This window comes from Hippopotamus amphibius, chromosome X (assembly GCF_030028045.1).
Source record: "Hippopotamus amphibius kiboko isolate mHipAmp2 chromosome X, mHipAmp2.hap2, whole genome shotgun sequence".
Lineage (NCBI taxonomy): Eukaryota > Metazoa > Chordata > Mammalia > Artiodactyla > Hippopotamidae > Hippopotamus > Hippopotamus amphibius.
Window position 1 is genome coordinate 93,834,330 of NC_080203.1, and position 12,035 is coordinate 93,846,364.

The 12,035-nt window shown below is 42.8% G+C and overlaps 1 protein-coding gene across 1 annotated transcript in view; it reads right to left on the minus strand.

The window, feature by feature from the left end:
• PAGE4 (PAGE family member 4) overlaps positions 1 to 9,238 on the minus strand; it is a 131,653-nt gene extending 122,415 nt beyond the window's left edge. The window contains exon 1 of the mRNA XM_057717652.1: positions 9,217 to 9,238. The gene's annotated coding sequence lies outside the window, so the exon portion shown is untranslated. The remainder of the gene's footprint in view (positions 1 to 9,216) is intronic.
• Positions 9,239 to 12,035: the final 2,797 nt, after the last annotated feature.

Sequence of the window (12,035 nt, forward strand, 5' to 3'; positions counted from 1 at the left end):
GATCTAGCTCAGACTCTCTTTGCCCTGCTCTTGTAAGAGAACCCCTTTATCCTGCAAAGAACCCATCACCCTTGCAGTTTGCTTGGAGCTGAAACCATCTGCCCCTCCTGACCATAGGGCTGGGCCTCCTTTGACCTAAGCTGGCCAATCAGCATCCACTTTCTTCTTAGGTATAGTGCTTGGATGAAGGGAGGGCACACAGGGAGCAAGACTATGGGTACTGGACTAGCTATGGAAGACAAATCTTGACCCCATGGGTAATCAGATTGGGGAAAGATGTTAGGATATACTTGAAAGAGACAAACATGGAGTTCTAACCTGAGAGCATCCAGGGGAGAAGACATATCATTGTGGCAGATATCCAGGCTGAAGAAACAAGACAAAATTCTAGTTCTGTAAAATGGACTAGAAAGACCCAGAACCAATTTAGAAGCAAGCAGAGCCCAACACTGAGCCCGGAATGTTAAAGCGGGGTTCCAGAAGTTTTCACTGCGAACAAACAGTGTTTGTTGTAGAGATTGAGGCAAGATTTAACCTCAAGGAGGGAATTGAGGGGTCCTTTCAGGAGAAAAGGGTAATGGTGACTAGAAATCCAGCTGGAAATGCCACTGATACCATCCTGACACCTCCTTTCGTTCTATGTATGCCACTATTGGGACTGGATTTTGTTTTTTAGCAAAGGGCTATTTCATTCCTTATAAGAAAAATTCCTATTAGTATACGGGCCATCATTTAAATTGTTATCAGCCATTTATACCTTAGTATGAATTTTCTTACATATTTCCTTCTTGACAGAGCAGGTTTTGATGGAGGTTGGAAGAAATTATTCATATAGCAGAGTCTTACTGAGAGGCTAAGGGCCAGGCACTGTGCTATGCCCCTAGGGATACAAAGATGAAGCAAAGCACATGTGCTTCACCCCTGAAGAATTTTACAACCTTCTAGATTAAATGTGGGAAGGAAGACACTAAAAGGAAAAAGATGTGCAACAGTGAAACTGGATATATTATAGACAAATGTTTTCTTATTTTCTAGTGTTTCCAAATGACTCATTTCTCCATGGAAATCCCACAGATGATCCTCACCATCTTCCCACAGCCCTTAGCCTCAGCTCTTCAAGTAGCATCAGGGCTTCTTGATCCATGCTTATGGTCAGGAGTAAAGATGCTGGGAAGATCATTTTGTCCAATAGCCTTTGACTGATTGATTGATTGATTGATTGATTTGGCTGTGTTGGGTCTTCATGGCTGTGCGCAGGCTTTCTCTAGTTTTCTAGGTGCACAGGCTTCAGTATTTGCGGCACACGGGCTCAGTAGTTGTGGCTCAAGAGCTTAGTTGCTCCACGGCATGTGGGATCTTCCCGGACCAGGGACCGAACCCATGTCCCCTGCATTGGCAGGTCGGATTCTTAACCACCGCACCACCAGGGAAGTCCCCTCAGTGACTCTTCTTTCATTTTTTTTTTTATTTATTTTTTTTGGGGGGGTACACCAGGTTCAATCAACTGTTTTTATACACATATCCCCGTATTCCCTCCCTTCCTTGACGCCCCCCCCTCGAGTCCCCCCCACCCTCCCTGCCCTAGTCCTCTAAGGCATCTTCCATCCTCGAGTTGGACTCCCTTTGTTATACAACAACTTCCCACTGACTATTTTACAGTTGGTAGTATATATATGTCTGTGCTACTCTCTCGCTTCTCCCTCAGTGACTCTTAAAGCCTGGTGTCTTAGGAGCAAAAGTCTAGACTGACAGGAGGCACCTGTTGAATGGTGAAGAATTTGGAGACTCCTGTCTTCAATTCAGATGCTTTTCTTTTTTTTTTTTTTCCTTTTTTAAAAATTAATTTATTTATCAGCTGTGTTGGGTGTTCGTTGCTGCGCATGGGCTTTCTCTAGTTGGGGCAAGCGGGGACTGCTCTTCATTGCAGTTCACGGGCTTCTCAGTGTGGTGGCTTCTCTTGTTGCGGAGCACGGGATCTAAGCACACGGGCTTCAGTAGTTGAAGCGGCACAGCGGGCTCAATAGTTGTGGCTCGCAGGCTCTAGAGCACAGGTTCAGTAGTTGTGGCACAGGAGATTAGTTGTTCCGTGGCATGTGGGATCTTCCGGACCAGGGATTGAACCCGTGTCCCCTGCATTGCCACCAGGGAAGTCCACCTTTGATTTATTAACAAGGAAAACCAGGACCAAAGAGATAAAGCAACTGGAAGGAATTTTGATGGGAGTTCATGACAGAAGTTCATTGGTTCCTCCAAACTGCTCGTCAAAACCCTTTCACTGCATCTCCTAACAATAGGCTAGGGGGCGGGGCTATAATAAAAGAGAAACCCCAGATCACTTATTCTGCAATGTCCGCTACATAAAATTCAAACCCCTCAACCTGGCTTTTAAAGCCTTCTATTCTCTTTGGTCTACATAACTGTACTAGATCTTTCATTACTCATCTACTTCAATTATTTGACTCATAATTCCCAGAATAGAATCTCTTTTTTCCTATTTCCATGTCCTTGCTCATGCCATTCTCTCCACCAGATGTCCCACTGCCACTATCTCTATATAAAGAATTTCTACCAATTCTTTACTGCCGTCCCATTCACTAAATTATCCCCAATCTCATCCACCAGAAAACATCGCTAGCTATTTTTATGTTTGTACAATTCCAATTGCCACATACCACCTTCTCAGACGGGTATTTTGTCTTATCTATCCTAATGAAAGACAGGGACTCTGAGGCATATCCAGAACTCCTCCAGCACTCCTAGCACAGTAAATTTTGGGCATCATAAATATCTGATGAATGAATGAATTGAATTGAATTCATGTTGTTGGCAGAAAGGTAAAGACCAAATCAAAGCAATGCTGTTCCAAAGCTTAGCCTGGCTGAGGCAGGCAAATAGGCCAGAGAAGAAGAAACCAGAAGAAGGCTGCAGAGGAGCCAAATAAGGGACCTGTGATTATCATGGAGTAAGGAGACAAAACTAGAGATCCAGACAATAGAACTGGGCTTGGATGGGAAAGAGCAAACTGGAAAGGCATTTCAAGCCAAGATGTGCGGCCTGTAGGAGATGAAGGATAAGGTTTCATCTTGGGAAACTAAAATGAAGGTGCCCTAGACACAAATAAGCAGACAGCGATTGCCAAACTGTTTTGTGCCTTTTTTTCCTTCTTGATTCAAGGCCTGAGCTTAGTTCATAATCACTCATTTTTAAATAATTTTGTCGAGGGCTTCCCAGGTGGCACAGTGGTTGGGAGTCCACATGTCAGTGCAGGGGACACGAGTTTGATCCCTGGGCCAGGAAGATCCCACATGCTGTGGAGCAAACTAAGCCCGTGCACCACATCTGCTGAGCCTGCACTCTAGAGCCCGAAAGCCACAACTATTGAGCCCATGTGCCACAACTACTGAAGCCCGCGTGCTTAGAGCCTGTGCTCCACAGCAAGAGAAGCCACCGCAATGAGAAGCCTGCACACCACAACGAAGAGTGGCCCCCACTCGCCACAACTAGAGAAAGCCTGTGCAGCAACGAAGACCCAATGCAGCAAATTAATTAATTAAAAATTATTATAAATAAAATTTTTTTTTAATTAAAAAAAATTTAAAAATTTTGTTGAAAGGTCTTGCAGGTTTTTAAGGCGCACATGTGGAGGCTGTGTTCCTGGGAACCCTGCCCCCCACCTCCTGTCTTTCCATTCATGTTCTGTATAGACATTACAAGGCCATCAGGGCTGTCAAGTGGCAGTACAGGCAGGGTTCTGAAACTCCAACTAACCTCACTTCAAGTTCTCAACTTCAATTTATCTTGTATTTTGGGGTTTCCCATAAAATGTATCTTTTTTTAAAATTTTTGTGCAGTCATTCTAATATTGAAGATGGAAGAAAAAAAGCAACATTTTTGGCATATTATGCTTTATTATTTCAAGGAAGGTAAAAACACAACTGAAACGCAAAAAAAAGATTTGTGCAGTGTATAGAGAGGTGCTGTGACTGATTGAAGGTGTCAAAAGTGGTTTGCAAAGTTTTGTGCTGGAGATTTCTCACTGGACGATGCTCCATGGTCAGGTTGAAATAGACGGCGATCAAATTGAGACATTAATTGCGAACAATCCATGTTATACCACTCAGGAGATAGCCGACATACTCAAAATATCCAAATCAAATGCTGAAAATCATTTGCATCAGCTTGGTTACGTGAATCGCTTTGATCATGGGTTCAACATTCTTGACCGTATTCCTGCATGGGATTCTCTATGTCAAAAGGCTCAGGAATTCTTGGGTGGGTCCAAGGGAGGCAGAGGTGGCTGTGGGGTCAGCTGGTGGCCACACTGATCACATGGCTCCCTCAGATGGGTTTGCAGCTCGATGTGGAATAGTGAAAAAAAGGGTCAGTTCATCCTCAGGGTTCATATAATTGACTCTACAGGTCGCTATGAGAGGCGTTGCCAAAAAGTATCTTGAAAAGAAGAATTTGCTGTTTAAAAAGTGTTGTATGTGACCCAGCAATCCCATTCCTTTCATTCAAGAGAAATGAAAATATATGTCCATGAAAAAACTTGTACATGAATATTCATAGCAGCGCTATTAATAATAGCCAAAAGGTAGTTGCAAGCCCAATGTCCATCAACTGATGAACAGATAAACAAAATGTGGTTTATCCATACAATGGAATATTTTTTTCTTCTTTCCCATCCTCTCTCTCGGTGGTTAAAAAAATTTTTTAATTGAAGTATAACTGATGTACAACATTATCTAAGTTACAGGTGTACAATAGAGTGATTCACAATTTTTAAAGGTATAGTTATTATAAAATATTGGCTACACTCCCCATGCTATACAACACATCCTTGCAACCCTCCCTACACACAACAGTCCATACTTCCCAATCCCCCAGCCCCACATTGCCCCTCCCCCTCTCTCTCCCCACTGGCAACCACTACCCTGCTCGCCACAAGATGTGGTATATATACATAATGGAATACTACTCAGCCATCAAAAAGAATGAAATTTTGCCATTTGCAACAATATAGATGGACTTGGAGGGTTTTATGCTAAGTGAAATAAGTCAGACAAAGACAAATACTCATATAATGGAATATTATTCAGCCTTAAAAAAGGAATGAACTACTGGGAATTTCTTGGTGGTCCAGTGGTTAGGACTTGGCACTTTCACTGCGCTGGCCTGGGGTTCAATCACTGGTTGGGGAACTAAGATCCTGCAAGCCACGTCATGGTGTGACAAAAAAAAAAGAATGAGCTACTGATACATGCTAAAAGTGAGTGAACCTTGAAAACATTATGCTGCATGAGAGAAGTCAGTCACCAAAGGCACATATTGTATGATTCCATTCATATGAAATGTCCAGAATAGGCAAATCCATAGAGACAGTCAATTAGTGGTTACCGGGTGGGGGGCTGGGGATGGGGGGGGGTGATAGAGACTGACTTCTAATGGGCATGAAGTTTCTTTCGGGGAGGACAAAATTTTTCTAAACTTAGATTGTGATGATGGTTGCTTGACCTCATAAATACATTTTAAAAACCACTTTTAAAAGGTGAATTGTATAGTATGTGAATTGTATCTCAATAAACCTGTTTTTCTTTAATTTACAAATTTTAGAACATGTGATTTTGTCCCCCAGGAGACATTTGGCAATATCTAGAGACATTTTTAATTGTCACAAGCAGATAGGTGCCACTGGCATCTAGTGGGTAGAGGCCAGGGATGCTGCTAAACAACCTACAGTGCACAGGACAGCCCCCACAACAAAGAATTATCTGGCCCTAAATGTCAGTAGAGCTGAGGCTGAGAGACCCTCATCTAGGGTATAAGTGCTTTAAAATAAAGATGATTGTTCCTAATACTCTGATCAGAGTTTGTTGTTGTTGCTCTTTTATGACATTTGCACCTGCACTCCCTATACACCCATTGGACTCTGAAGTTGTTTTGCATCTTTTATAACCAGCCTCTCAGGCTAAAGTGGCCACTAGGATGCAGGAATTCCTGTGTTTAGAGCAGTGATCAGCTCCTCCCCTCTCACAATGGTTAGAAACCACTTTAGGATCACAGAGCTATTGAAAATATTTATGCAACAAACAACTTTTTTTCAAGATAGTTATGGCTCTACAAAATGGGCAGGGGATATCTTAACATTCTAAATAAAGTATCATATTTTAGAAAGTAAAGAAACATCCATATTTTATAGTCTGCAAAATGTAAATTTATGCTTTAAAAAGAGACCTTACATGAAATGCATACACAAGTCAGCAAGTTTATCAATATACAGCTGACTCGTCAACAATATGAAGGGTTAGAGGCTCTGACTGCCCCAAGCACAGCTGAAAATCTGCATAAAACTACACTCCACTCTCCCCCGCACCCGCGGTTCTGCACCCGCGGTTCCTGTACTACCATAGTACTTATTTGTCGAAAAAAAATTGCATGTAGATGGACCCAGGCAGTTCAAACTCCTGTTGTTCGAGTCAACTGCCTATTTATACAAAAGGTGCATTATGAAGCTAGGGAATCTGGTGAGACTGGGTATTTATAGACCAGATCCAAATGAGGGGAAATGCCTATGAAAAAATTTTGTGACAGGCAAGTTGAAGTTCATGGAGATAACCTCTGTATAGGGGCAACTCTACAACATTGGGAAACCAGAAACATTTGCCTTCATGTGTCAGAGCCTCCCTTGCCTGCTTTATTGGTTTCCCTCAGGAACACCTCTCAGATGTTAGAAGCCTTATTCTTTCCACCTTACCCCCCATCACACTTCTAACAAAACCAATTCTCAGAAAAAAATTCTGACAAGGTCTTCACCTGGAAGTGTACATCCTATTGTGAGTATGGGCTAGAGGATGCACATTTCAATGGGATTTGTTAGCAACAGCAACACTTGGACAGCAGTCTACAACACTGTAGGTCCTGTTCTACTTCATATAAGCAGAATTATGCAGTATTTGTCTTTTTGTGACTGCCTTATTTCACTTAGTTTACTGTCCTCAAGGTTCATCCATGTTGTAGCATGTCTCAGGATTTCCAGGGCCTATTTTTTTTTAATGTATAAGTCTCCACTGAAGATGTCATGGACTTGCTCCAGAACCACAGGAGACTGAGTTGGGATTCTCCCACTGGGGCTTGCTATAAATTCTCCACTATCTTTTCCCACCACTGATATTTCCAACAGCCTAATGTCTGCCAGGTCATATGGCCCAAGCACTAGAGTTGTTTGAACTGCACCTTGAACCTGATACCAGGCCCTTTCCTGCTCTGGGTTCCAATCAAATGCAGCAGCCTTCTATGTCATCTGGAAGGTAGGCCAAAGCAATAATCCCAGGTGTCGAATATCTTGCCTGCAAAATCTAAAGAGGCTCACCAGACACTATCCTTCCTCTGTGGTGGGAGATGCAAGATGCACAAATTCATCTTTTACTTTGGAAGGGATGTTCTGGAACTGAACTCTGGACCACTAAACTCCTAACATTTTTAGGCATGTGACAGATTCCTGAATTTTCACAGTGCTCATCTCCCAACCCTCTGGAACACATGTTTTCCAGCTGTCCAGTGTGCTGGCCACCTCTTACATGATAACTGATGTAATGAATCAATATGATGTTCTGTGAGGTGGCCAGATAGTCCTGATTATTTTGTACTAATTATGACAGAAGGCAGGAAGTTAAAAGAGTTTTGGGGCAAAACTGTAAATTAATATTATTGTCCATTCTGGTTTTTTTATCTTATTTTCTGATAGGGATAGAAACGGATGCATTCAACAAATAGAGGGCCACATACTATGTACCCAAGACCATGTGAATCTTCTCTAGCAATGATATCATATCTGGCTGCCACTGGGACTGCTATTATTTGGTTGAGCTTGGAGCTGTCAACCTTCAGAATCCAGCCAGTTTCTGCATGAGTCAGACTGGCAAAACAGATGGATATACAATGAGGGTCACCATTCCTACATTCCTTTAGATCCTTAAAGGTGGCACTAATCTCAGCCATACCTCCAGGATGTAATATTGCTTTGGATTTACTACATTTGATGAGTGATGGGTAGTGTTATGGGTTGAATTGTGTCCACCTAAAATTCATATGTTGAAGTCCTAACCCCTAGTACCGCATAATGTGACCTTATGTGGAAATAGGGTTGTTGCAGATGTAATTAGTTAAGATAAGGTCATACCAGAGAAGGGTGGGGCCCTAATCCAATATGACTGGTACCCTTATGAGAAGGGGAAATTTGGAGACACACACACACACACACACACACACACACAAAGGGAGAATGCCATGTTCAGATGAAAGCAGAAATCAGGGTGATGCAGCAGAAGCTAAAGATTTCCAGCAAACCACCAGAAGCTAACAAGAGGCACAGATTCTCTCAGCCTCAGAAGGAACCTACCCTGCCAACACCTTGATTTTGGACTTCTAGCTTTCAGAACTGTGAGATGATAAATTCCTATTATTTAAGCCACCCAGTTTGTGGTACTTTGTTACAGCAGCCCCAGGAAATGAATACGGGCAGTTCCAGAGGCTTCTACTTAGCCTCGCCCACTATCATAGCTCTTACCCTACAGACCAAGGAACCAATATAGGAGTTGCACCAACTGCCCATTATGTCAATCCCGATTATATGTTCAAAGTCTGGCAAAATGACCATGGGTTGGGACCATGGATTCAGTGCCCCCACCGTAAACTAGACAAAGTGTCACTGTGAACTGCACTTGGGCCAGGACTCCATTTATTGCCTGGTCCTGATACAGCTCCACTCTAACACTGAGGCCATGATGACACAAAGTTTCCAGATATCAACGTCAACTCCAACCCTATGTCCAACAGTCCTTAAGAAATCTGGTTATTTCGCTTCCCTAGTATAGTTGTCCAAGACCAGTTGCAATGTCAGGGGCTATGGTTCATCCCACTACTCTTCCTCTTCCAAGTTACCCCTCAGGAACAGAGGCCCACCAGAACTTTGGAAGAGCAGCACCCCATCATATGTGGAGAAGTGGATCTATGTGACACAAGGGGTGGGCTGTGCAGACACAAACGTGAGCCTCCCAGGCCTGCTTCAAGCTCCTTTGGCATCTGTCTCAGCTTCAGAGAACCACATGGGTTATAACCATCCCAGGACAGCACGCAAGCAGTGACTGAGGGAGGCAGGAGGGATAAAGGCCCGGCCAGCTCCACCCAACACAAGACACTCTGATGAGCAATACTTACTGCAGTGGATTGAATGTTTCTGTCTCCCCTGCCCCAAATTCATGTGTTGAAATCCTAATCCCAATGTGACGGTATTTGGAAGTGAGCCTGTGGGAGATAAACAGGTCATGAAAGGGGAACCCTCGAGTGGAATTAGTGCTCTTGTAAAAGAGGCCAGATACCTAGCTGGTTCTCTTTCTGCCAGGTGAGGATACAATGAGAAGTCAGCAGCCTGTGACCCAGAAGAGGGCTTTCACCAGAACCCAATCATTCTGGCACCCTGATCTCAGACCTCCAGCCTCCAGAAATAAATATTGTTGCTGAAGCCCCCTGGTCTATGTTAATTTGTTGCAGCAGCCCAAGCCGACTAAGATACTTACTCCAGGGTTCCCTCCTGGATTGGCTGGCCAAGGCTTTGTCAGGCTCTAGATCACAGTTCTACTTCTCCCTCTGCCCAGTTCCACTTCTGTCTCCTTCTTTCACAGGTCTTGCCCCCAACTGCCTTCGGAGAATACAACATGTGACATGTGTTCATTCTATATTTGTATCAGAGTCATGTTTGTAGCTTTTTGAAAATTGTACTTTAACAGAGATTTCACAGGCAGTATAGGAGTGTTACAAGCACAAACTCCTGGATGGAATAAAGAATTAGTTCTTCATTAAAAGCTGTGTGATGTCAATTGATGTTTTTACTACCGTCTCAAGCAAAACTGTTATTTTCTGGACTCCTTTCCTTGGAAACACCTGGAGGCCCATGTAGAGGGGGAACCATGCCAAAGAATACAAAGGGAAGGGAACACTTCTCAGTAACCTTGTAAAATGTGTTATGTTCCTTCAGGGTCTTCACTTTTCCCTTTGGGCACCCTCTCTGCACCCTCCTCCTTCTCCTCCATTAATCTTGTGAACTCTCACTGTGACCTGAGTCCCCAGCAAACCTTCAGGACCTTCTCCCCCATCAAACTCCCCTGCCCACCAAAAGCGACCCATTCTTCATTATCCCTTTGGGTCACATCTCCATAGACAAGTGCTAAATAAGTGACTCATTAATCTGGATCAACCAGACTATTAACAGCTGCTAATAGCAATGTAAACAGTCCTGTTCCTATGCTTTTTCTAGAAGAGGAGTATAATGCAGGGATTTTAAAGCCATATTGGGCCAGTAGGGCAGAGTGTCATAAGTAGAGGTAGCCACAAATTGTGGCTTCTCAGCAGCCACTTTGACATAGAAAGACAGAGAAAGATCAGAGTGGGCTTCTAAGAAAGGGTTAGTGACAAGAACCATGCTTGGTCATGGCCCTCAGCAGCTAGAGTGACCTGGGCTATTCCAGGGGCTGGAGAAATGGTGAAGGGACCCGAGAGGAAAGTGAGACTACTCCAGCCACCTGCTTACTGAGTTCTGAATCTTATATTCTGAGGCAATTCCAGACAAGTAACTGTTTTTAACAGGCTGTTTATCCAGTCTGCCTTTGTCTTGGAGAAATTGGTTTCAGATAAATGACAGCATCCTGATTAAAACAAATAGAAATCATTCCGAAATCTTGACAAAAAGAAAAGAAGATCAAATTGAATACTGAAGACTATATTGAATTGAATGCTGGAGCCCTACTGACACAGCCAGAGAAAGCTATCTGGAAGAATGCTTTTCCCTGTAGGTTATCAATTTGATCAAGAGTGAGGTTCATTTAGCCTCCTACAGTGTTGGTGGGAATGTAAGTTGGTGCAGCCACTGTGGAAAACAGTATGGACTTTCCTCAAAAAACTAAAAATAGAGTCGCCATATGATCCAGCAATCCCACTCCTAGGCATATACCCAGACAAAACTATAATTCAAAAAGATATATGCACCCCTATGTTCATAGCAGCACTGTTCACAATAGCCAAGACATGGAAACAACCTAAATGTTCATCAACAGATGCATAGATAAAGAAGATGTGGTACATATATACAATGGAATATTACTCAGCCATGAAAAGGAACAAAATAATGCCATTTGCAACAACATGGATACAACTAGAGATTATCATACTAGGTGAAGTCAGAAAGTGAAAGACAAATACCATACAATATCACCTATATGAGGAATCTAAAATATGATACAAATGAACCTACCTACAAAACAGAAACAGACTCACAGACATAGAGAACACACTTGTGGTTGCCAAGAGGGAGGGGGTTGAGGGAGGGATGGAGCGAGAGGTTGGGGTTAGAAGATATAAACTATTATATATGGAATGGATAAACAGCAAGGTCCTAGAGCATAGCACATGGAACTATATTCAATACCTTATGATAAACCATAATGGAAAAGAATATTTTAAAAAAGAATGTGGGACTTCCCTGGTGGCGCAGTGGTTATGAATCCACCTGCCAATTGTAGAGGACATGGGTTCGAGCCCTGGTCAGGGAATATTTCACATGCTGCGGAGCAACTAAGCCTGTGGACCACAACTACTGAGCTTAAGCTCTAGACCCCACGAGCTACAACCACTGAGCCCGAGCGCCACAACTACTGAAGCCTAGAGCCCATGCTCCGCAACAAGAGAAGCCACCACAATAAGTCCGTGCACCACAACAAAGAGCAGCCCCTGCTCACATCAGCTAGAGAAAGCCTGTGCAGCAATGAAGACCCAACTCAGCCAAAAATAAACAAATTAATTGATAAATTTATTAAAAAACGAAAAAAGAATGTATATATATGTGTATATATATGTATATATACAGCAGAAATTAACACAACATTGTACACCAGCTATACTTCAATTAAAAAAAAGGTTCATTTGTGTTTGTTTGTATTCACTTTTAGGGTTTGCTTTTCTTCCCATACTTTCATTTTTACTTT